This window comes from Rattus norvegicus, chromosome 2, assembly GCF_021556685.1.
Source record: "Rattus norvegicus strain SHRSP/BbbUtx chromosome 2, alternate assembly SHRSP_T2T, whole genome shotgun sequence".
In the NCBI taxonomy this organism is placed as follows: Eukaryota; Metazoa; Chordata; class Mammalia; order Rodentia; family Muridae; genus Rattus; species Rattus norvegicus.
In genome coordinates, this window is record NC_141535.1 from 76986201 (window position 1) to 77010870 (window position 24670).

Below are 24670 nucleotides of genomic sequence, written 5' to 3' on the forward strand. Positions count from 1 at the left end.
CAACTATCATATGTAATACAACTTTGGCAGATACATTCTTTTTAGTATTATGTTTTTACTACTTAAATCATTTTTAATTTAAATCTATTTTCATCATATTCTTCCTCTCCCCCAATTCCTACCAGATCTCTTTACCCTTCCTACCCATGCGAATTTAACTTCTATGTCAAAAAAACCCAATGCAAGAAAATATACCAAGAAAACAGAATAAAACATCATTCAAAACCAAAACACTCAACTATAACCAAATAAAAGCATATAAGAGCACTATAGAGCCAGTTATATGGCAGCCACCTACTCCTGAACATGAGGCCTATCTTGAATGATTAATATACTTAGTATCACTTTATTGGAGAAAATTGATTTTTCTTCCCTTAGGAGGTATAAGTTACAGTTCACTTGTTAGCCTTTACCCTAGAAGCTATTCATCCATATAATAATTTATTTATTTTTAAAATATAGCAAAATAAAATATAATAATAAAACAAACCATCAAAATGGAGAAGGCCCAAGAGAAGAAAGAAGAATGAGAGACCTACTCACTCACACCCTCAGGAATACTTGAGTTTATAAAAGACTAAACCGTGTAGTAAAGACACCGAAATGGAAGCCATCATATATATTCAGGGACCCGGTGCAGACCCAAGCAGGCCCTGTGCACCTGCTTCAGTCTGTGAGTTCATATGAATTTTGCTCATGTTGGTTTAGAGGGTTTTTTTTCTAGATGTCCTCCATCCCCTCTGGCTTCTGTGAAGTTCCCTGAGCTTGGACGGACATGTGCTGGGCCGATGCATCCCTAATGCACTTGGTAGAACCACACATGCAGTAAAGAGAAGCCTCAAGTAAACTAGTTCATAATGAATCAAGACTCCTCAGTTGTTAAAAAATATTGCAGCACATCCATGTAAGATACTCAAAATGGGAACAGTGCTTGGAAGGGCGGGAGCAGACAGAAACACTCTATTATCTACTTGATTGTATACTAAGATCATCTTGAAAAAATTAAATCAGTTAATTCAAAGAGATAACTTAGGAGTTAGCTATTGTTCTTTCTCCAAAATTATCTTTTCATGATTTTTATAGATATCTTGTTTTAATATTTTACTATCTTTTAATTATAACAGTTTACATTCACATGTACAAAGGTAATTGAACAATAGAACATTGGAACAGAGGTAGATTGAATCCTCTGTGGAATCAAAGCTATTTCTTGCTGTCTGTGAAAATAAAGTCAATCTATTATACAGATAAAATGTATGGAGTGGCCTTTTGCTCAGGCTATGATGGATTTCAGAATAGCAATGACACAGGATTTTAGTAGACTGTGGACTGCTTTATACGGAGAATAGAGTAAGTAATAAGACTTCTAACAATTTGCCGTTTCCTCATTATATGAAAAAAGTTGCAGCCAAAGAGGCAAGGAGGTCCCCGAAACAATCATCTGAGAGTCCAATTTGTCCTGTCCAAGATAAATCCCTGCTCTAAAAACAAAAACCACAATGATCTTGTTCTCTTGAATGCTGGAAGTGCTCATTTCTTAATTTTGGCCTGTTCCTATTTGAGATGTGAAGAATATAATAAATCTGTCAATTTTGATGCCCAAACCAGTTATGACATTAATCCTTTCAAGCCAGAAGTTACATGGAGGTTGTTCCCAACCATTGTGGTACTGCAAATGCAGGAGTCACTGTAACTACAACTCTTGTTGGCAGATAGGCAAGAGTCATACTCTCTAAAGGATGTGGAACTAGGACTACTCATTGACCTAGCAACCATTGTAACATCTGGAAGGTATACTGCATCTACAAATGAATATCCACTGGGACTCAAGATTCCTCAAATAAGATTCCTCTTCAGTCAGTACATGAACTTCAAGCCCAATTGGACTGGACTCCCCTCTGCAAAGGCAGGAGCCAGAGATGCTAATGTTTAAAAAGGAGACTGAAGAGTGTCTTAAATGTACTTTCCCGTTTTGCAGCTGTTGAAAGCCCAAAGAATGCATCTGGGATCAAATCAGAACACATTGTTTACACACCACACATGGATCATCTAATCCATGACATTCATGAGAGAAAATGGGCAGTATTGAAGTAATTTACAAAAATTTAAGACAAAGCTTGTGCATTAAACACATTTTCCTCTTACAGACTCTACTTCTGTAGAACACTAAGCCAGGGATGAGTTACTAAAGATATTCAAATTTTTCTATTGTTTGTTATTGATGCTTTCATGCAACCCATGAAAGAAGACAGACATGCCCTGATGGTAGATTAAGTTAAATGCTGCTCTAAAATTAGATTCAAGTGCCAGTTAGATATTAAAAGTGTCAGTGATGAAGAGCTAAGATGCTCTTAAAGATGGTATAGTCTCAGAACACCAGGGTAAAAACTAACACTAGTAGACAAATATCTGAATCCTGCGAACAGTACTGCATTACCCTACTCCAAGGACACAAAGCAAATCAAGACAAACTCTCCGTGTTTCACTGCATTTAAAAAAAATAACTGAATATATTTATCCACAATTATGCATAGGACTTAAAGTTATAATTTTAAGTTAACACATCAGTTCATTCTCTGTGTGTGTTTTGCAATAATGCAAACAAATGTCTGATGCATTTTCGAGGAACCGCTGAGCATCTTAAACAAGTTTGTTTCCTCTCTATATCCCTCAGGTTTCCTCTCCCTAAACATTGCAGCTGCAGGTCGTGGCTCCATTGTATACTATCAGTTCTGTCGATCTGAACTTCAAGCCAGCACACCAACGGCTACGAGGATTTGGGGGAAAAACATTCATCCGATCTTTTTCCTTTGGGTCCTGGAGCTAAACCAAAACTGAGGCTGCCTTGCTAGCAGGGAAGCAACGTGTGTGTTATCAATTCTCTCCGGACTTCAGGCTCCTCATTAAATGAAGGGATTGGACTAGATAATGATTTATAATGTAATTTCCAGTTGTAGTGTTCTGTGATAGTTTGAATATAATCGGGGCTTCAGCATCTGACACAAGACATTTTTTTTCAACTTTGAAATGAATGCAGACTTCTCTTTCGTCTTTCCCAGAGTGCTTGCAAATGTCTTCATTTTTCTTTGCTGGCAGAGCCATTAAGGAGATGCACACACACAACTGGCTCTGCAGACACCTATTCAAAATTTCCAGTAAGGATCGCCTATGTAAATATTCATTCCTCGAGATCAGAGCTATCATGAAATATCCCAAATTCTAATCATTTGCTAATAATTATTATTTAATGTCCAGATGTGAGATTAATATAATATCCAATTGAGAATCTAAAATGAATAAGAAAAAATAGACTTAAACCAAAACTCAGATTGTAAATGTGTTGACTCTATCTGGAAAACCAATGATGAGATTTTTCTTCCAGGAATAGTAAGTGTTTTTCTAATTTGGTGTGATTCATTTGTCTAGGAACCAGTTTAACAGTTTTTATCTGAAAAAAAAGTTAATGGTTGACTGAATAAAATGCCTCTGCTCCAGACCAGGTAACACCAAAATACACCCAGCTCCGGTTCTACATCTCGAAAGCAGTCCTCCTGGTATAGTAACATATAGAATTTAACACAAATATCATACATTGCATGTTTGTTTTTTTGGTTGTCATTAGAAGGAAAAGTGAAAAAGACAGGAGAAAGGTTCATATCTAGAAGAGCCTTCTGCAAATGTATAAACTCCTTATGGATATATTGACTTTTCTAACAATTCTGTTCACTTTTGACTCCTTTCCAGACCACACATACTCTGAATACAGCAACTCTAAGTGTTACCATGTGCTTGCAATCATATCTAGGAACGCACTAATCTGCATTACTCTCTATTTAATTACTCTCTAGTGCCCTGCCTGGGTAGTAGAAATGTTTAAATCTGTTATCATCCACACATTCATTTTAGTATTCATCCATATTACCAGTTGAGATTCTTAGTCCCAAATCATTCTAGACATTGAATAGTTCAAGATATTTATATCATTGTCCAGTTCATAAATTTGTAAAGCTATTCCACTGTGGTTTTCTTTTTAATTAATTAAATTAATAAATGTAGTAGTAAATAATATATATAATTAATAAATATAATATGTGATACACTAAATTGTGCAAAATAAATATATTTATATAATAATAAATATGAAAAATAAGATAAATTAATAAATTAAATTAATTTTACAACAGTTAATAGTGTTAGCCTGCATATAATGTTATTGGTAATATCCTTTAATTTCTTTGATCAAAATATTACTAAGTTTTTCTATTAAATTTTGCACTCTTAAGAAATTATGGATATATTATAGTCTTTCTCTAGTTCTCTATTGCTGAAACATATTGCAGCTCTCATGTCTCACAATACAAAGGCCAAGAGCCAATACACTCAGCCTTGTCAGCAGTAGGGGTTTGAGTTGGCTATTTTTGTCATCTCTGTGACAAAAACTGACAATCAGCTGAAGGGAAGAAAGATTTATTTAGGCACATAGTCTCAGGAATTTCAGTCTACTGTGGTGGGGAAGCCATAAAAGACCAGCATCTGCTGGTGGCCATTGAGAGCCTATACTTGTAGGCTCTTGATGCAGCCAGAACCCTGGGCACATACAAAAGTCCAAGGACAACTGAGTGACTTCCATATTCCAGCTATTCACCAAAGCACATCTATTCAGCAATCTTCAAAACCTCAGCTATCAACTGAGGACCAAATGTTGAAAATAGACCAGGAAGATAATTCATATTCAAGTGGCAATAGACTGGATTCCCAAAGGTGCTACACTAGTAATTCCATGCTTTTTAAGAGGCTAACACACTCAAGGAGCTTGTTTTTCTCAGATTGGCATCTTTATCTTTCAATTTGTCCCTCTATCTAGATCCCTCACAGAACAGGGAAATGCGTAATTTTAACATATACAGTTTACACACACACACACACACACACACACACGCTAATTTTCAAACTATTTTCAGCTACTTTAAAACACTCAACCTTATCTTAAACAGAGAACTATATTATTTCAATTTTCTCGATGCATTTTATGATTTGGTTTAAGTCAGTGTCTTATTGCTTTCCAACCATCATTTCACAGAAAACAATTGTTCCTAGTCCATACTGACTGTCACAATTGTCTAAATGTACTCAACTAATGCATCTCTAAGCCACGTCCTTCAGTACCACTTGTAATTCTCTTGGGACAGGAGTCAATTATTTATTAAGTATCACATTAGAAAAGATGTTTTGTTGGATTAGTGCAAGCTCTCGCAATGTGTACATTTACAGAGCTGGTGGTATGAAGCTTGGTACTTCACATTCTCGTTTGAGCTATAGAAGAAGACTGTTAGGTTTCACAAAAATACAAATACACTTTTAAATCCAAGTGGAATTTTAATTAGCATTAATTCCATACACATATTTAAAATGAACTGACAGAACTCAAGGGCCACAGCTCTTTCTTCCAGATGCATAACACATTTTTCTCATCTCTGGGGGTGGGGGGGTTATTTGCCATCCTTTCCCCAACTGGTGGGTTTGGAAGTGGAAAGCAAGAAAGAGAGAAAACCATCTCCATGACCCAGGAAAAGTCTGCAAAGCCATTAACCTGGATAGGTTTCTGTTTTTCTCTAACTGAAATCCTATTGTAGGTTCTGATAGGCAATCTGGGGAAGTAGCTGAGTGCCCAACAGCCTCTTTTGCCCTTCTGAGTTCATAATATTTTACAAAAGACATAAAATTAAAATAAGGCTTAGTCCTTTCCTACTATCTTTAAGCCCTAAGGAAATAGAAGACATTTTGAGCATTTTTATAGTGAAATTAATATTCACAAAGTTTTACATTGACTTGTTTTTCTTTTGTCCCTCCTCCTCACATGTCAGACATTTTTTGCTCCCTCTCCACAAGGCCCTTGAAGGAAAAATAAATAAATAAATAAATAAATAAATAAATAAATAAATAAATAAATAAAACTACTAATCCCACTGACAGCAGCCACTCTTTTTTTTTAATTTTTCAATTTGCAAAGCACAAGGTCATCCCCCATGAAATATAATACTCTGCCCCCTTCCCCTTTATTAGACCTTGCCCCTGGCTGGTAACACAAGTTGAAGCCACAGGAGAAACCATAAAGGCCTCTTCACTGTAAAGTCAATGAAATTCCTCCTGAGAAGGAGCAGCATGTAGGGACAAGCTGTCCACACATCTGCTGCTGTATTGATTGACAGCCTGTTCAAAAGCTCTGTCCAGCTGAGCAGAATATCTTTCCTTCTGGTCTACCTGAAAGTGTCTCCTCTGGGCCCATTCCAGCCAAGAGGCACCTGAGAGCTAAAATGAAAATATTCTTCTCTTCACTGCTAGGACATCATTACCAAAATCTCTTACCATGAAATGGCTGACAAGGCTGGATCAGTTAGGACAGAACAGAAAAGGAAAAATTAAGAGAGGGCACACACTGTCATCCAACGGTGAGGGGCTAACAGTTTTATCTTGCTTACAAGTCTGTTTTTAATTAAATGAATAGAAACAAGTTTGTTTTTGTAAAAAAAAATCAACTTAGATTCATAGGATCCTTTCAATTATGTATACTTTATTATTACTCACATAAATTTACATTTTTTAAAAAAAATTGAATACCTTTTATACCCAGATCCACATGTTTAATATCAGGGTGTATTGAGAATTACTGAAACATTTTTTACGACATATGATGAAGGAAGTGAAGTATATATGCTGGTCACCATTCAGAGTCACAAGCAAACTGTAAATTTACCATTTATATATTAGAACCTTGTATATCCATCATCATAAGTTTCTCTGGTAAGTAGAGATTAGGGGGAAGTTTGGTTTGGAACTTTAGATAGTGAACATAAATATAAATACTTTTCACGCTCGTGATATAAAAACAAAAACAAATTAAATCTAAATGGTATAACAGCCAATGTCACTAAATATCATTTTTTATTAATTTAGTCTCACATACATCACATGGAAACTGAAGTTTCTCCTCTGTCTCTCCACTCCCACCTCCTCCACACTCATCTACTTTATCTCTCCCCACCTACACCTCCTCTGAGTCCCTTCAGAAAATAGCATACCTTCCAGGGATATCAACCAAACACGGCATATAGAGCTAAAATAAGATTGGGCACCCCTATAATATTAAGGCTGGTTGAGGCAACCCATTCAGAGGACAAGAGTCCCATAGGACATTTTTAAAAACTTATTTGTTATTGTGGGGTGTGTGGTGTGTGTGTGTGTGTGTGTGTGTGTGTGTGTGTGTGTGTGTGTGTGTGTTTGTGTGTGTGTGTGTGTGTGTGTGTGTGTGTGTGTGTGTGTGTGTGTGATGGAGAATCTGAGTGTTTAGCAGCGTGTATATGGGTGTCAAAAAACTTTGTGGAGAAGATTGTCTTTCCACATTCTACTTAATACCAAGAATTGAACTCAGGTCATCAGGGTTTCAGAGCAAGCACTTATACTCGCTAAGCCATCTCACCTCCTCCAAACAAAAATGTTTATCATGATTATTTTAACCTAAGATTTGTAATAATTAAAATTCAAACATCACAGAAAAATATACCTAAAAAGTCCAATCTCCTCTCAATCTTCACCTTAATACATTTTTACCAGAGGAACTAGCTTCCCATAATTAACATATTTGTTCTTGGTGGCTACTGCCATTACAGTAAATATCTATGCATCTCCACTCTCCCTTGATTGATAATTTCTTTTATTAAAAGTTAATTGTTTGTTTTTAAAGAGAATGGTTTATCTTACTTCAAGTCAATATGTTTTGCTTTCCAAATTAATAACTATTTTCTTGGAGTTACTTCTGTTATTTAAAATAATATGCGTTAATTTCTAATTTTTGTTACATTAGCTCTCTTAATTAGGGTGTGGATTGCTGTGATAAACACAAAGACTAAAAATAACATGGAGAAGAAAGGGCTTATTTCAATTTACAGCTTAGAGTTCATCTTCCTTCCAGGGAAGTCAAGGAAGGAACTCAGGTAGAAACTTAGGAGAAAAAACTGATGCAATTGTTGTTAAAGAGTGGGGTTTACTCATTTCTTCCTCATGGCTTGCTTAGCCTGCTTTCTTACACTATCTACACCCACTTGACCAGAAACAATACCACCCAAAGTGAGCTTGTTACTCCCACATTAATCTTAAATCAAGAAATTTCCTTACAACCTTTTCCATAGGCCCAGTTGTTAAGGGCATTTCCTAATTGAAGTCTCTCTCTCTCTCTCTCTCTCTCTCTCTCTCTCTCTCTCTCTCTCTCTCTCTTTAAATTACTCAATCTTGTATGAAGTTGGCTAACTAGCCAACTGCTATAACCAGGCAACCTCCAATGGTAGGACATTGACACCAATCCAGCAATAAAACCTTCAACCTAAAATCTATTCTACTGGTAAGATTTGCAGGAACAATGAAGGCATAGATATTGTGGGAGAAACCAGTGAATGATTGGTATAATTTAAGGCCAGTTCCACAAAAGGGATCCCATGAGGAGAAGCATGGTGGCATGCAGCAGAGGTGGTGCTAGAGAAGTAGCTTAGGGGTCTATATTCTGAATGAACCTCAGGAAGCAGGAAGAGAGTGACACTGACAAGGCTTGAATACTTGAAAGCTCTAAGCCCATCCTCAGTGACATACTCCCTCCAACAATGTCACAGCTACTCCAACAAAGCCACACAGCTCCTAGTAGAGTCCCTGCGGGCCTATCCAGGCTACTATTATTCAAACCACCACACCAGCATTACTTACCAAATCAGAGCAAAGATATCAATTTTGTGGTTTTCAGGTTTTCTCTAATGACAGTTAATACTTCAGGACCAGATGATGAGACTTTATAAATTCTTAATGCAAAATAGCACATAAATGTCCCCAAAGAATGTCTGCTTTCTTCTGAAACTGCCCAAGCTATACCTCAGTTGAATTCACTCTCAACGTTATCTGCCACGCTTCCACAGAACAACTCACTAAGCTCTGAGCACTCAATCAATTTTTCAGACCAAATTTCAAATGCTACCAGAAACCCTTCTAAAAAGCAATGTTCAGGACTGTCGCAGAAATACCCTACTCGTGGGTACTAAGTGCTATCTTAGTTTGTGTTCCTATTGCTGTGAGAAAACACTAAGACCAAAAGAAAATTGGGGAGAAAAGGGTTTATTTCAATCCTATAGCTTGTGGTCTATCATCCAGGAGAGTTAGGATAATAACCCAAGGCAGGAAAGGAGAAGTAGAAACTGATGCAGAAGGTATGAAGGAATGCTGCCTACTTCTTTTCTTCTCATGGCTTGCCCAGCCTGGTTACTTATGCTACCCAGGGTGTCAACCATGCACAATTATCTGGGCCTTCTAACATCAATCATCAAAACCCAAGAAATGCCCAAGAGTTTTCCCCTTTATAAATAACAGTTCCCACTAAGGATTTCAAAGTTACCAGCTGGTTTATTTATTAATTTTTTAAAGATTTATTTATTTATTTAATATGAGTACACTGTAGTTTTCTTCAGACACACCAGAAGAGGGCATCAGATTCTATTACAGATGTCCATGAGTCAACAAGTGGTTGCTGGGAATTGAACTCAGAACCTCTGGAAGAGCAATTAGGTCTCTTAACCTCTGAGTTATCTCTCCAGCCTCATAATTTTTATTTTTTAGTTTTTCTTCATTTTTCTTTATTTCTCAGTACCCCACTGTGATTAGAAGAAAGCTCATGGGGTATTTTCTCATGAAGAAATAACTATTTAGTAGATTCAAACTAAATTTCTTATCTTGCATCTATCAGTCTTGCTCTCTTCTATTGCTGATTAATTCACCTAGTTGTAAACTAGAAACCTGCCCTTTTAGTCCTACTGCCCTACTCTACCCTGTACTATGGTTCTCTTTCCTCAGTTCATTAGGAAACATATAAACTAAATCCGCTTTGTCTTTGCCACCATATTCTCTGTTCTTAAATTCTTTCACACACAAAGAATTCTGTTTTAGATATAAATACATTTGAGCCTCATACTCTCACCTCAGTGCCTAGTCTGCAAACTCAGATTTGCTATTTGAATAAAACCTACCCTGCTGGTACTTTGTGAAGGCTTGAGAGTTCTATCTACTTGAAATCATTTGGGTCTATGCTTGCTGTAGTCAAGGTCTTCAGACTCATGAAGCTTTGATTTATTCTTGGTACCATATATATTAAGGATTTTGAGTGTTCTGTTCTTTTCCCCTAGAATGGACATCCCATTAGAATTTTCTCTAATAATATGCTGATCTTAATATTCTTTTGTTAATGAAGATTTTCCCAACCACAATATCTAAACAAAGGCACCTTCATCTCATTCCTGTCCTCTAAAACACCCCGCATCAAATCATCTGTTCTGTCTCCTTATGACACTTAATCACTATCTGAAATCTTAATCACCTACCTGTCCTTCTGTTCATTCTAGATTTATGGATAAAATACTATCTTGGAAGAAATACAGCTTGGCTGCCTATCCAATTTTAATGCCAGGCTCTCAAATAGTACTTGGCACAAAGTAGGTGATGAAAAAGTACCTGGTATATGAATTAAAAGATAGTTTATTACGTTTTTTCCTTTTCTTTAGAGAATAACTGTGAAGCTGAAGTTACATGGAAATGAAAGGAGGTTTAATAGGGTCAGAGGCATTCAAGTTTTAATTCCTTGTGTGTGATAAGGATCTTACAGGTATATTTTTCAGAATGAGGTCATTCTGTCAGTATCACGGACTCACAATAAAATATTATTTCTGTTCTTTTTATTTTAAAAAATGTTTCATTTTTATGTGCATGTGTGCTTTGACTCCATGTGTGTCTGTGTACCATGTTTGTAGGATCCTCTGGATTGGATTTATAGTCAGTTGTGAGTGGCCATATGGGCATTGGGACATAAACTCAGGTGCTGTGGAAGAGAAGCTGATATTTTAAATCTTCAGTTATTTCTCTAGCCACTTGTCTTCCATTATCTTATTTTTTATTAAGTATAATGAATTGATCATAGGGTAATTAAAATAGATTTTTCAATATATTCTGACCATGACTTCCTTTCTCTTACCTCCTCCCAGATCCTCTCACCTCTCCATCCACTGAACTTAAGGCTATCTTTCTCTCTCTTCAGAAAATAAATAGGCAAATAAAACAAGCAAAGCAGACTAGAACTCAGCAAATGGACAAAAATAAGAGAAAAACAGACATGCCACACAAAGAAAACTCATAAAACCACAAAATCAGAACCATAAAACGTAAGCAAAAGACCAGTAAATTGAAACCTACCCATACAAAGCATTATGAAAGGAAAAGAAAATTTCCCAAAATACCATTGAGCTCTTTTCAGGATGGCCATATACCACTAGCCATGGGCTCTGCATTTAAGTGAACTTTGTATACTCAGTGAAACATCACTGGAGAAAACTAGTTTTTCCTTTGTGAGCAGTCATCAATCAAAGATAAATTCTTGGTTAGGGATAGAGGATCATGTCCACTTTCTCTTCACAAGGCTTTGGCCTGTGAATGCTGCCACCTTATTTTATATATATATATATATATATATATATATATATATATATATATATATATATATATATATATATATATATATAGAGAGAGAGAGAGAGAGAGAGAGAGAGAGAGAGAGAGAAACACCCTGAATCTGACCTGGGATGATACTCTGACCCAGGAGGGATACCTTAAGGCAATGCGATCAGGAATTGTAGAGAAGTGTACACAAACCAAGAAAGACACTGACTGGATTGATGCTACATGAGCTAAGAAATATTTGGCACACAGATTGCTTTATATGTCCACACAGAGCAAATCACATCCACATCTTAATTTGAGTCTTCCTACCTTCCTTCCTACCAAGTCCTACAGATCAGAGGATTTAAACAACAAAATGTATTTTTTTTCTTTTTTCTTTTTTTTTTTAATTTTTTTTTATTAACTTGAGTATTTCTTATATACATTTCGAGTGTTATTCCCTTTCCCGGTTTCCGGGCAAACATCCCCCTCCCCCCTCTCCTTCCTTATGGGTGTTCCCCTCCCAACCCTCCCCCCATTGCCGCCCTCCCCCCACCAGTCTAGTTCACTGGGGGTTCAGTCTTAGCAGGACCCAGGGCTTCCCCTTCCACTGGTGCTCTTACTAGGATATTCATTGCTACCTATGGGGTCAGAGTCCAGAGTCAGTCCATGTATAGTCTTTAGGTAGTGGCTTAGTCCCTGGAAGCTCTGGTTGCTTGACATTGTTGTACATATGGGGTCTCGAGCCCCTTCAAGCTCTTCCACTTCTTTCTCTATTCCTTCAACGCGGGACCTATTCTCAGTTCAGTGGTTTGCTGCTGGCATTCGCCTCTGTATTTGCTGTATTCTGGCTGTGTCTCTCAGGAGCGATCTACATCCGGCTGCTGTCGGTCTGCACTTCTTTGCTTCATCCATCTTGTCTAATTGGGTGGCTGTATATGTGGGGCAGGTTCTGAATGGGTGTTCCTTCAGTCTCTGTTTTAATCTTTGCCTCTACGTTCCCTGCCAAGGGTATTCTTTTTCCTCATTTAAAGAAGGAGTGAAGCATTCACATTTTGATCATCCGTCTTGAGTTTCGTTTGTTCTAGGGATCTAGGGTAATTCAAGCATTTGGGCTAATAGCCACTTATCAATGAGTGCATACCATGTATGTCTTTCTGTGATTGGGTTAGCTCACTCAGGATGATATTTTCCAGTTCCAACCATTTGCCTACGAATTTCATAAACTCGTTGTTTTTGATAGCTGAGTAATATTCCATTGTGTAGATGTACCACATTTTCTGTATCCATTCCTCTGTTGAAGGGCATCTGGGTTCTTTCCAGCTTCTGGCTATTATAAATAAGGCTGCAATGAACATAGTGGAGCACGTGTCTTTTTTATATGTTGGGGCATCTTTTGTATTTTAAGCAGGTAAGACCAACTTTTCTGCTGCAAGTGACCTGCCTGGTGAACTCAAGAAACAGGCCCACAGGAACAGCTGAAGACCTGTAGAGAGGAAAAACTACACACCCAAAAGCAGAACACTCCTTCCCCATAACTGCCTGAAAGAAAACAGGAAAACAGGTCTACAGCACTCCTGACACGAAGGCTTATAGGACAGTCTAGCCACTGTCAGAAATAGCAGAAAAAAGTAACACTAGAGATAATCTGATGGCAAGAGGCAAGCGCAGGAACCCAAGCAACAGAAAACAAGACTACATGGCACCATCGGAGCCCAATTCTCCCATCAAAACCAACATGGAATGTCCAAACACACCAGAAAAGCAAGATCTAGTTTCAAAATCATATTTGATCATGATGCTGGAGGACTTCAAGAAAGACGTGAAGAACTGCCTTAGAGAACAAGTAGAAGCCTACAGAGAGGAATCTCAAAAATGCCTGAAAGAATTCCAGGAAAACATAAATAAACAAGTAGAAGCCCATAGAGAGGAGACCCAAAAATCCCTGAAAGATTTCCAGGAAAACACAATCAAATAGTTGAAGGAATTAAAAATGGAAATAGAAGCAATCAAGAAAGAACACATGGAAACAACCCTGGATATAGGAAACCAAAAGAAGAGACAAGGAGCTGTAGATACAAGCTTCACCAACAGAATACAAGAGATGGAAGAGAGAATCTCAGGAGCAGAAGATTCCATAAAAAACATTGACTCAACTGTCAAAGATAATGTAAAGCAGAAAAAGCTACTGGTCCAAAACATACAGGAAATCCAGGACTAAATGAGAAAATCAAACCTAAGGATAATAGGTATAGAAGAGAGTGAAGACTCCCAGCTCAAAGGACCAGTAAATATCTTCAACAAAATCATAGAAGAAAACTTCCCTAACCTAAAAAAAGAGATACCCATAGGGATACAAGAAGCCTACAGAACTCCAAATAGATTGGACCAGAAAAGAAACACCTCCTGTCACATAATAGTCAAAACACCAAATGCACAAAATAAAGAAAGAACATTAAAAGCAGTAAGGGAAAAAGGTCAAGTAACATATAAAGGCAGACCTATCAAATCACACCAGACTTTTCACCAGAAACTATGAAGGCCAGAAGATCCTGGACTGATGTCATACAGACCCTAAGAGAACACAAATGCCAGCCCAGGTTACTGTATCCTGCAAAACTCTCAATTAACATAGATGGAGAAACCAAGATATTCCATGACAAAACTAAATTTACACAATATCTTTCTACAAATCCAGCACTACAAAGGATAATAAATGGTAAAGCCCAACATGAGGAGGCAAGCTATACCCTAGAAGAAGCAAGAAACTAATCGTATTGGCAACAAAACAAAGAGAAGAAAAGCACACAAACATAACCTCACATCCAAATATAAATATGACAGGAAGCAATAATCACTATTCCTCAATATCTCTCAACATCAATGGCCTCAACTCCCCAATAAAAAGACATAGATTAACAAACTGGATACGCAACGAAGACCCTGCATTCTGCTGCCTACAGGAAACACACCTCAGAGACAAAGACAGACACTACCTCAGAGTGAAAGGCTGGAAAACAACTTTGCAAGCAAATGGTCGGAAGAAGCAAGCTGGAGTAGCCATTCTAATATCAAATAAAATCAATTTTCAACTCAAAGTCATCAAAAAAGTTAAGGAAGGACACTTCATATTCATCAAAGGAAAACTCCACCAAAATGAACTCTCAATCCTAAATATCTATGCCCCAAATACAAGGGCACCTACATACGTAAAAGAAACCTTACTAAAGCTCAAAACACACATTGCACCTCACACAATAATAGTAGGAGATTTCAACACCCCACTCTCATCAATGGACAGATCATGGAAACAGAAATTAAACAGAGACGTAGACAGACTAAGAGAAGTCATGAGCCAAATGGACTTAACGGATATTTATAGAACATTCTATCCTAAAGCAAAAGGATATACCTTTTTTCAGCTCCTCATGGTACTTTCTCCAAAATTGACCATATAATTGGTCAAAAAACGGGCCTCAACAGGTACAGAAAGATAGAAATAATCCCATGCGTGCTATCGGACCACCACGGCCTAAAATTGGACTTCAATAACAATAAGGGAAGAATGCCCACATATACGTGGAAATTGAACAATGCTCTACTCAATGATAACCTGGTCAAGGAAGAAATAAAGAAAGAAATTAAAAACTTTTTAGAATTTAATGAAAATGAAGGTACAACGTACCCAAACTTATGGGACACAATGAAAGCTGTGCTAAGAGGAAAACTCATAGCGCTGAGTGCCTGCAGAAAGAAACAGGAAAGAGCATATGTCAGCAGCTTGACAGCACACCTAAAAGCTCTAGAACAAAAAGAAGCAAATACACCCAGGAGGAGTAGAAGGCAGGAAATAATCAAACTCAGAGCTGAAATCAACCAAGTAGAAGCAAAAAGGACCATAGAAAGAATCAACAGAACCAAAAGTTGGTTCTTTGAGAAAATCAACAAGATAGATAAACCCTTAGCCAGACTAACGAGAGGACACAGAGAGTGTGTCCAAATTAACAAAATCAGAAATGAAAAGGGAGACATAACTACAGACTCAGAGGAAATTCAAAAACTCATCAGATCTAACTATAAAAACCTATATTCAACAAAACTTGGAAATCTACAGGAAATGGACAATTTCCTAGACAGATACCAGGTACCGAAAATAAGTCAGGAACAGATAAACTAGTTAAACAACCCCATAACTCCTAAGGAAATAGAAGCAGTCATTAAAGGTCTCCCAACGAAAAAGAGCCCAGGTCCAGACGGGTTTAGTGCAGAATTCTATCAGACCTTCATAGAAGACCTCATACCAATATTATCCAAACTATTCCACAAAATTGAAACAGATGGAGCACTACCGAATTCCTTCTATGAAGCCACAATTACTCTTATAACTAAACCACACAAAGAACCAACAAAGAAAGAGAACTTCAGACCAATTTCCCTTATGAATATCGACGCAAAAATACTCAATAAAATTCTGGCAAACCAAATCCAAGAGTACATCAAAACAATCATCGACCATGATCAAGTAGGCTTCATCCCAGGCATGCAGGGATGGTTTAATATACGGAAAACCACCAACATGATCCATTATATAAACAAACTTAAAGAACAAAACCACATGATCATTTCATTAGATGCTGAGAAAGCATTTGTCAAAATTCAACACCCCTTCATGATAAAAGTCCTGGGAAGAATAGGAATTCAAGGCCCATACCTAAACATAGTAAAAGCCATATACAGCAAATCAGTTGCTAACATTAAACTAAATGGAGAGAAACTTGAAGCATTCCCACTAAAATCAGGGACTAGACAAGGCTGCCCACTCTCTCCCTACTTATTCAATATAGTTCTTGAAGTTCTAGCCTGAGCAATCAGACAACAAAAGGAGGTCAAGGGGATTCAGATCGGAAAAGAAGAAGTCAAAATATCACTATTTGCAGATGATATGATAGTATATTTAAGTGATCCCAAACGTTCCACCAGAGAACTACTAAAGCTGATAAACAACTTCAGCAAAGTGGCTGGGTATAAAATTAACTCAAATAAATCAGTAGCCTTCCTCTACACAAAAGAGAAACAAGCCGAGAAAGAAATTAGGGAAACGACACCCTTCATAATAGACCCAAATAATATAAAGTAACTCGGTGTGACTTTAACCAAGCAAGTAAAAGATTTGTACAATAAGAACTTCAAGACTCTGAAGAAGGAAATTGAAGAAGACCTCAGAAGATGGAAAGATCTCCCATGCTCATGGATTGGCAGGATTAATATAGTAAAAATGGCCATTTTACCAAAAGCAATCTACAGATTCAATGCAATCCCCATCAAAATACCAATTCAATTCTTCAAAGAGTTAGACAGAACAATTTTCAAATTCATCTGGAATAACAAAAAACCCAGGATAGCTAAAGCTATCCTCAACAATAAAAGGACTTCAGGGGGAATCACTATCCCTGAACTCAAGCAGTATTACAGAGCAATAGTGATAAAAACTGCATGGTATTGGTACAGAGACAGACAGATAGACCAATGGAACAGAATTGAAGACCCAGAAATGAACCCACACACCTATGGTCACTTGATTTTTGACAAAGGAGCCAAAACCATCCAATGGAAAAAAGATAGCATTTTCAGCAAATGGTGCTAGTTCAACTGGAGGTCAGCATGTAGAAGAATGCAGATCGATCCATGCTTATCACCCTGTACAAAGCTTAAGTCCAAGTGGATCAAGGACCTCCACATCAAAGCAGACACACTCAAACTAATAGAAGAAAAACTAGGGACGCATCTTGAACACATGGGCACTGGAATAAATTTCCTGAACAAAACACCAATGGCTTATGCTCTAAGATCAAGAATCGACAAATGGGATCTCATAAAACTGCAAAGCTTCTGTAAGGCTAAGGACACTGTGGTTACGACAAAACAGCAACCAACAGACTGGGAAAAGATCTTTACCAATCCTACAACAAATAGAGGCCTTATATCCAAAATATACAAAGAACTCAAGAATTTAGACCGCAGGGAGACAAATAACACTATTAAAAAATGGGGATCAGAGCTAAACAAACAATTCACAGCTGAGGAATGTCGAATGGCTGAGAAACACCTAAAGAAATGTTCAACATCTTTAGTCATAAGGGAAATGCAAATCAAAACAACCCTGAGATTTCACCTCACACCAGTGAGAATGGCTAAGATCAAAAACTCAGGTGACAGCAGATGCTGGCAAGGATGCGGAGAAAGAGGAACAGTCCTCCATTGTTGGTGGGATTGCAGACTGGTACAACCATTCTGGAAATCAGTCTGGAGGTTCCTCAGAAAATTGGACATTGAACTGCCTGAGGATCCAGCTATACCTCTCTTGGGCATATACCCAAAAGATGCCCCAACATATAAAAAAAGACATGCGTTCCACTATGTTCATCACAGCCTTATTTATAATAGCCAGAAGCTGGAAAGAACCTAGATGCCCTTCAACAGAGGAATGGATACAGAAAATGTGGTACATCTACACAATGGAATATTACTCAGCTATCAAAAACAATGACTTTATGAAATTCGTAGGCAAATGGTTGGGCCTGGAAAATATCATCCTGAGTGAGCTAACCCAATCAACAGAAAGACATACATGGTATGCGCTCATTGATAATTGGCTATTAGCCCAAGTGCTTGTATTACCCTAGATGCCTAGAACAAATGAAACTCAAGACGGATGATCAAAATGTGAATGTTTCACTCCTTCTTTAAAAGGGGAACAAGAATACCCTTGGCAGGGAATAGAGAGGCAAAGATTAAAACAGAGACTGAAGGAACACCCATTCAGAGCCTGCCCCACATGTGGCCCATACATATACAGCCACCCAATTAGACAAGATGGATGAAGCAAAGAAGTGCAGACTGACAGGAGCCGGATGTAGATCGCTCCTGAGAGACACAGCCAGAATACAGCAAATACAGAGGCGAATGCCAGCAGCAAACCACTGAACTGAGAATAGGACCCCCGTTGAAGGAATTAGAGAAAGAACTGGAAGAGCTTGAAGGGGCTAGAGACCCCATATGTACAATAATTCCAAGCAACCAGAGCTTCCAGGGACTAAGCCACTACCTAAAGACTATACATGGACTGACCCTGGACTCTGACCTCATAGGTAGCAATGAATATCCTAGTAAGAGCACCAGTGGAAGGGGAAGCCCTGGGTCCTGCTAAGACTGAACCCCCAGTGAACTAGACTGGTGGGGGGAGGGCGGCAATGGGGGAGGGTTGGGAGGGGAACACCCATAAGGAAGGGGAGGGGGAAGGGGGATGTTTGCCCGGAAACCGGGAAAGGGAATAACACTCGAAATGTATATAAGAAATACTCAAGTTAATAAAAAAAAAAGCTATTTGAAATTAGCTTTGAAAACTCTAGTCTGAGAACAATTTCTTGCTCAATCTGATATCTCCTAAGGCCTTTTTTCTCTCTGACCAAAAATGACTGCCTTCTCAGTACATCTGTACAAAACCTGTCCTGTGCACACATTTATTTCTAGTGTCTATTCCTCTTAGCAGGACAACAGAACAGCTGGATTAAAGTCCATCAAGCATGCCTTCTTTGAATAGCACTCTGCCCATCAGGAAATGTTGTCCTTTTAAGTCTACTATCTGTCAGTTCAAGGAAATGCAATTTAGTACACGACGTTTTGCTTTCATTGGCCAGTGGCTTGATAAAATATACACTAGTGACACCATCCACTGCTTAGTTACTTCTTGTAAGTTCTATTTTTAAATAACAATAAGCAATAGTAAAAAAAAAAAAGAATGTTTCCTCAGAACAAAAAGCATGAGCTCAAAACCAAAACTGACTTTCTTCTTCAGTTCTTTTTTTCTGTGAGACCCAAAGAGGAAGGTATAAAATACCTTGCAACTTGGTGAAGGCACAAGTTAAAGTCGTCATTACTCTCCCCAGGGTTCTACACCACTACTGAATTTCAGGGAAGGGAAAGGATAAACTATGTTTTTTGTTTGTTTGTTTGTTTGTTTGTTTGTTGTTTTTTACCAGTCCATGGTAGATCTTATGTTCAAGAGTAGTTGACTCAGGAGTAATGGAGTCCATAGGTTATTATTTGTTGGTGTTCGAGGGTCAGGGGCTTGGATAGAGTTTGGTATTTTTATTTTTATTTTTGAGTGATGTTCAAGTTATTGTATTTTTTAAATTTTTTGAGAACGAACTTAAAGTTGGGTGAATAGGTAGGAAGTGGGTATCTGGAAGAACTTGAGAGAGGAGAAGGATATGATCAAAATCTATTAAAATAAATTAAAATTTGTTTTAAGTAATGAAATATTTTTAAAGGAATGATTCTTATAGTCAACTAATTCTAAACACATTCAATTTCTGAACTTTAAGCTGTAACGGTTTGGTAGCATCTTTTTGACTGTTAACACATCAAAACCAATCCTATAATTCAAACCAATAAAATACTCAAATTCATACATTAGAGTCTATTTTCCAAAATGTTGCATTTAGGATATAGTATTAAAAGTTGCTCATGAACTTAAAATTGTAAATCACCCAAAGTAATAGAAGGACAATTATTACTTCAGAAAGAAGCCTTACAGATCTAATGGGTCAAGGTCAAAAGTGTTTGAAAAATAACAGAATAATAAAGTAATAGAAAATTGCTGCACATTTAATTCAAGATAACAGTGATAGTATTCACTGCCTTTTATGGGATGGGAAATTGATTATATGAGAAAAATATCCGAGAAATCTTAGAGGAGCCATTGGCTGTTGCAAATGTTCACAGAAGCTGCTCTCACGGGCTAACTACCATCTCCTGCATTATTTTTAGCTAGCTCACATAATAACTGACAACATTTCAATAAAGCAAAGCCAGGCTCAGCATTCAAAGTGCATTAATGTCATGATGTTATAATGTCAGGCTCTTTCCTGGGTACATATTAGTGTTTCAGGATCATGCAGCTGGCAAAGGGTGAGATTCAGGGAAACAGCTATTTAAATGTGAAATGTTCTTTAAACTGCCACTGGAAACAACGGACTGTGAAAAAGATTTTCTCCATTTCAGAAATTAACAGTCTCTAGGGAGAAGCATTTTCAAAGAGTCAGTTATAATGTCAGGGACTGTTCTTTACTCCATAGAATTTATTATCCTGTACAAAGTATGTTACCCCAAGATGTGTTTTGAATTTTCATATTACAACAGATTTTACCAAACATAGAACTTTAATATTACTCAATCCCCAAACAAAAAAAAAAGTGATTTACTTTACTTCTTTTTTCTCACATACCTAATTCCAGATGTGAGAAGACTACCACCATTAGGCATAGTGCATGCAATTTCACAGTTTCTGGGGTTTTTTTTTCTTTTTTCCGGAGCTGGGGACTGAACCCAGGGCCTTGCACTTGCTAGGCAAGCGCTCTACCACTGAGCTAAATCCCCAACCCCACAGTTTCTGTTTTTATAGGTCTAAGAACAGATCATTATCAAGAGGTCAAGCTCAATTACACATTTTATTGTTTAGTTTTATTTACATTTCAAATTTTATCTCCCTTCCCAGTTTCCCCTCCACAAGCCCCCTATCTCTTCCTCTCTGACCATTATGAGGATCCACCACCCTCTACCCACCCACTCCTGCCTCAATGACTTAGCATTCCCCTATCCTGGGTCATCAAACCTCCATAGAACTAAGAGCCTTCCCTCACAGTGATGCCAGATAAGACCATCCTCTGCTACATATCCAGCTGAAGCTATGGGTAAGCTCTGTGTACTCTTTGGTTGGTTGATTAGTCCTTGGGAGTTTTGAAGGATCTGATTGGTTGATATTGGTGTTTTCCCTATGAGGTTGTTTTTCCTATGAGGTTGCAAACCCCTTCAGCTCCTACCATCCTTGCCCTAACTTCCCCAGCGGGGTCCCTGTGCTCAGTTCAATGCTTTGCTGTGTATGTCTGCTTCTGTATTGTCCAGCTTTGTCAGAGCCTCTCAAGGGACAGTGATACTGGGCTTCTGTCCTTAAGCACATTTTGGCATCTGTAATAGTGTCTGGGTTTGGTGTCAGCAGATGAGATGGATCCCTAGGTGAAGTCTATGGATGGCCCTTCATTAAGTTTCTGCTCCATTCGTTGTCCCTGCATTTACTTTTTTTCCCTCCCCCTCCCCTTCTTTATGGGTGTTCCCATCCCCACCCTCCCCCCATTGCCGCCCTCCCCCCAACAATCACGTTCACTCGGGGTTCAGTCTTGGCAGGACCAAGGGCTTCCCCTTCCACTGGTGCTCTTACTAGGCTTTTCATTGCTACCTATGAAGTCAGAGCCCAGGGTTAGTCCATGTATAGTCTTTAGGTAGTGGCTTAGTCCCTGGAAGCTCTAGTTGCTTGGCATTGTTGTTCATATGAGGTCTCGAGCCCCTTCAAGCTCTTCCAGTTCTTTCTCTGATTCCTTCAACGGGGGTACTATTCTCAGTTCAGTGGTTTGCTGCTGGCATTCGCCTATGTATTTGCTGTATTCTGGCTCTGTCTCTCAGGAGAGATCTACATCCGGCTCCTGTCTGCCTGCATTTCTTTGCTTCATCCATCTTGTCTAATTGGGTGGCTGTATATGTATGGGCCACATGTGCGGCAGGCTCTGAATGGGTGTTCCTCCTGTCTCTGTTTTAATCTTTGCCTCTCTATTCCCTGCCAAGGGTATTCTTGTTCCCCCTTTTTAAGAAGGAGTGAAGCATTCACATTTTGATCATCTGTCTTGAGTTTCATGTGTTCTATGCATCTAGGGTAATTCAAGCATTTGGGCTAATAGCCACTTATCGATGAGTGCATACCATGTGTGTTTTTCTGTGATTGGGTTCCCTCACTCAGGATGATATTTTCCAGTTCCATCCATTTGTCTATGAATTTCATAAAGGCATTGCTTTTGATAGCTGAGTAATATTCCATTGTGTAGATGTACCACATTTTCTGTATCCATTCCTCTGTTGAAGGGCATCTGGGTTCTTTCCAGCTTCTGGCTATTATAAATAAGGCTGCTATGAACATAGTGGAACACATGTCTTTTTTATATGTTGGGGCATCTTTTGGGTATATGCCCAAGAGAGGTATAGCTGGATCCCCAGGTAGTTCAATGTCCAATTTCCTGAGGAACCTCCAGACTGATTTCCAGAATGGTTGTACCAGTCTGCAATCCCACCAACAATGGAGGAGTGTTCCTCTTTCTCCACATCCTCGCCAGCATTTGTTGTCACCTGAGTTTTTGATCTTGGCCATTCTCACTGGTGTGAGGTGAAATCTCAGGGTTGTTTTGATTTGTATTTCCCTTATGACTAAAGATGTTGAACATTTCTTTAGGTGTTTCTCAGCCATTCGGCATTCCTCAGCTGTGAATTCTTTGTTTAGTTCTGAACCCCATTTTTAATAGGGTTATTTGTCTCCCTGCAGTCTAACTTCTTGAGTTCTTTGTATATTTTGGATATAAGGCCTCTATCTGTTGTAGGATTGGTAAAGATCTTTTCCCTCTCTGTTGGTTGCTGTTTTGTCCTAACCACAGTGTCCTTTGCCTTACAGAAGCTTTGCAGTTTTATGAGATCCCATTTGTCGACTCTTGATCTTAGAGCATAAGCCATTGATGTTTTGTTCAGGAAATTTTTTCCAGTGCCCATGTGTTCGAGATGCTGCCCCACTTTTTCTTCTATTAGTTTGAGTGTATCTGCTTTGATGTGGAGGTCCTTGATCCACTTGGACTTAAGCTTTGTACAGGGTGATAAGCATGGATCGATTTGCATTCTTCTACATGTTGACCTCCAGTTGAACCAGCACCATTTGCTGAAAATGTTATCTTTTTTCCATTGAATGGTTTTGGCTCCTTTGTCAAAAATCAGGTGCCCATAGGTGTGTCGGTTCATTTCTGGGTCTTCAATTCTATTCCATTGGTCTATCTGTCTGTCTCTGTACCAATACCACCTGCATTTACTTTTTACAGAAGAAATTCTTGATTGATATTTTTTAAAGTGGGTGGGTGGCCCCATCCCTCAACTGGGATCTGGGCCTATCCACTGTATATGGTCTCTACAGGTTCTATCTCCCCTTTATTGGGTATTTTGACTTAAGTCCTCCCTATTGGGTCCTGGGAACCTCTTGAGTTACCACTAGAAAGTTTCAATTACACATTTTTTTAAACTAAAAAATATGAGTTGAAATACTACTACTTGAATGCCATGGAATGAGAAATTTCTGTAGATTGAAAAAATTAAATGAAAAGCAACAATAAAAAAATGGTAATGGTTTCGTTCAGAAATTAAGTTGAGTGAGTGTGTGTTACTGCATCTTCACTACCCTTCTTTATAGACTAATTTCTATAACCATACAGTTATGCTAACTAAAAATTCCTATTATTAGTCATACAGGCCGCATTTGAGTGATGGGCGCAGGTTTTATTTGAAATGTTTTACATTGAGATTAGAGGATATTGCTTTTTAATTGAGAGTGCTGCGAGAGGGAATATATTAATTAATTTTCAGTTAATGTATTAAAACTCCAATCCAAAAGCAACTTATACAAATAAGAGAGTCTTATGCTTATGGTTTTAAAAGGATAAAAGATTCATCATGGTTGAGAAACATGCAAACAAGTCACAGGCATGGCAGCAAGAGTTAGAAGCTGAGAGATCACATCTTTAAGTGCAAGCATGAAGCAGAGAAAGTGAATCAAGGCCAGGCAATAAGTTGTCAAAGCTTTCTTCCAGCAAAACCACACGTCTTTAACAGGCAGACACAGCACCCACCAAGGGGAATCAACGGCTCAAATGTGCCAAACATGCAACCTTATGAAGGGGTCATATCTCCTTAAAACTATCATAGGGAGAGTCAGGTTTCTTTAAGTACCTGAACCCTAATATGCTACCCACACTCAAGTAAATGGTCATTTATTATACACGTGCAGGCTTCAGTAAGTGGATGCAGTGGTTATTTAGAGAAATAAAGAAACAGCACAAATTGTAGAGGAATTTTAATCCACCAACATGACTGCAGTCAAAAGACCTAGGTGTGTGTGATCTGGCTGGAATACAGAAGTTTGCTTAGCAGACACCTTTAAGGTAAAGTTAGTTTGTAGAAGGAAACAGTCATATTTGAAGGTGATGGGCAAAGAAAGTGATTAGTGAGAGAAAGA